This window comes from Phoenix dactylifera, unplaced genomic scaffold, assembly GCF_009389715.1.
Source record: "Phoenix dactylifera cultivar Barhee BC4 unplaced genomic scaffold, palm_55x_up_171113_PBpolish2nd_filt_p 001557F, whole genome shotgun sequence".
Taxonomy (NCBI): domain Eukaryota; kingdom Viridiplantae; phylum Streptophyta; class Magnoliopsida; order Arecales; family Arecaceae; genus Phoenix; species Phoenix dactylifera.
In genome coordinates this window covers 27,835-30,609 of record NW_024068865.1, presented here as the reverse complement: position 1 = coordinate 30,609, position 2,775 = coordinate 27,835, and the positions used below count along the sequence as shown (strand labels likewise).

The window sequence follows — 2,775 nt, the reverse complement described above, 5'->3', positions numbered from 1 at the left end:
CTTTGTGGAAATGGTGCAGGAAAAGGACATTCAATTTTTTCAGTAGATATTGGTGTTTCAGTTTCTTCATTATCCTTTTCTTTTGTCTTGGGAGGGTCAGAATCAGGTATGACTTGTGTTTGTTCTGGGACTGGTCGGTCAATAACCTTTCCACTTCGCAAAGTTATTATACTCTTTGCTTGTTCTTTATGCAAAGTTGAAGATGATGCATTGCTACCGCCATAGACTTGAGGATTAGGTTGTGGTTGAGCTGGTAGCTTGCCTTTCTCTTGAGCACTTAAAGCAGTGGTCAGCGTTGTCAGTTGATTTCTTAATTCATCATTGATTTTGGCTTGACCTTGCATGAAAGATTGCAAAGTTTCTTCGAGACTGGATTTTTGAGGGGGTGGGTGTGCATAATGAGGTTGCGGAGGTGGAGGAGTTGGGTTATATACTTGTTGAGGTTGGTCATTCCTCCACCTGAAATTTGGATGGTTCTTCCATCCAGGGTTGTAAGTACCCGAAAAAGGATTATTGAAAGATTTTTGATAGGTATTCATAACATTGGCCTGATCGTGCAAGACTTCCTTGAATGCGGGTATTGTGGGGCAATCAGTGATGAGATGGCCAGGCATCTCGCAAATCCTACAACACTCGCTGTTATGTTCTACGGTCTTGACGGGTTCAGTCCTTCTAAGTTCAATTTCCTCTACCTTCCTAGTAAGGGCTGCCATTTTAGCTTGAATATCATCCTGAGTATTAAGGTTGTAAAGGCCCCCGTGTGGAATGCTAGTAGTCTTAGGCAAAGGTTTATTCACTCTATCCCCTGTATCCCATAATTGTGCAGTCTCTGCGAGAGAGTCTAAATAGTCCCATGCCTCATCGGGTTGCTTTTCCAGAAATAGACCATTGCACATAGTCTCTATAAATTGTTTCAACTGTGGAGACAACCCTTCGTAAAAGAAACTAATGGTTCTCCATGTTTCAAACCCATGATGAGGACAAGAGAGAAGCAAATCTTTAAATCTCTCCCAGCATTCATAAAATGTTTCATGGTCTTTTTGCTGGAAATTACTAATGTGCCTTTTCAAAAAGTTAGTCCTTTGTGCGGGAAAGAATTTTTTCAAGAATTCTCTTTGCATATCATGCCATGTTCCTAACGATCTTGGTCTCAAGGAGTTCAGCCATGTTTTGGCTTTATCCTTCAAGGAAAAAGGAAACAAGGTTAATTTAAGGACATCTTCTGATACATTTGGCACTCTAAATGTGATACTAATTTCCTCAAAATCCTTAAGATGAAGATAAGGGTTCTCGGATTCCATTCCATGATACTTTGGCAGCAATTGAATTACTCCTGGTTTGATTTCAAAGTGTCCTACATTTTCAGGAATAATCATGCATGAAGGTTGACTAGTCCTAGTGGGATGTAAGTATTGTCGAAGTGTCATAACTGGGGGTCTACCTTCATCACCATGGTGACTTCCTACATCATCAGGAAAATTTGCCATCTCACAAGGTGTGAGATACTGCGAAGGAATTTCAAGGATGTGTCCTAAGGAATTGTCAAAAGGTTGTCGACTCAGACGTCCAGTGTTGTCCCTATTCCAACCTAGCATACAAAATTTCAGAGTTTATTTATTTGTTTGTTTTTTTTGTTTTTTTTATTTATTTATTTTTTTTAATGATTACCCTTGATCTTTTCTTAAAGTTCTTATCAATTTTCAAGTAGCAACAAGGGTTAATGAGATATGATGATAATAAAATTCTGATTCTAAACAAAAAAATTAAACACAGAAAATTCAAAGCAGACAGCAGCAAAGTTTATATTAATTTAATGGTCATAAAATTTAATGCGTATCAGAATATCAATCAGACCGTTCAGATGAAAGAAACATGTGTCCTACAGCAGCCGACGAAATTTGAGTGCAATCAGACGGTGGATTACTCAGATATCAGAGTTTGATGCAGACTGTGCAGGAAATAAAAACAGCAGAATTTTTTTTTTTTGAAAGAAAAAGACTAAATAATAAGATACTGATTAAATCTAAAATTATACTAATAAATCAGCCGTTTCCCGGCAACGGCGCCAAAAACTTGATGCAAAAATAAAATTGTTCTCCCAAGTGCAGGAGAATCGCACAAGTAGTAAAATCTCGGGAGTCCGAGGTCGAATCCTCAGGGAACGAAATATATATTAGATTATTTAATATAATTTTAGATTAATTAATTCAATAAATTCGTGGATTAAGATGATGTTTTGATTTTCAGAAATTAAAAACAAAGATGATATGCAACTAAACAAAGTTCAATAAAATAAAGATGGTAGGGATCTAGAATCCCCCTTGATGATATTGCATCCAAGAAATAAACTCTATGGTTTTTGATTAAAAATGAATGGTAGGATAGATCTAATCATGGTATATATTTCATGAACATATGAACTCAATTTCTAAGCATTCATCGTGCTTTCTACGTCTACGATGAATCAAATACTAAAGCAATCCATATATCAATAATCATAATCCATTAAAGAGCTATCTACGAAATAACTATGCATGGATCAAAAACATATCAGTAAATATGATTCATTGAAGGCAAAAGTTTAGAGTTTACTTCAAAGAGAAATACATCAAAGGTTCCTCCATCTCCCTCCCTAATAAATCAGCCACTCATTGAAAACATTAATCCCCCTTTCATTTTTTTCTTTTTCTTTTTCTTTTTCGGAAACAGGGGAGGCCCTGTTTCCCTTTCTTTTTTTTTTTTGACAGAGGGCTCCTCTGTTTTCCTGCCGAATGG

The 2,775-nt window shown here is 36.6% G+C and overlaps 1 pseudogene; it reads left to right on the top strand.

The window, feature by feature from the left end:
• The first annotated feature begins 966 nt into the window (after positions 1 to 966).
• On the top strand, positions 967 to 1,064 carry LOC120108789 (annotated as a pseudogene).
• Positions 1,065 to 2,775: the final 1,711 nt, after the last annotated feature.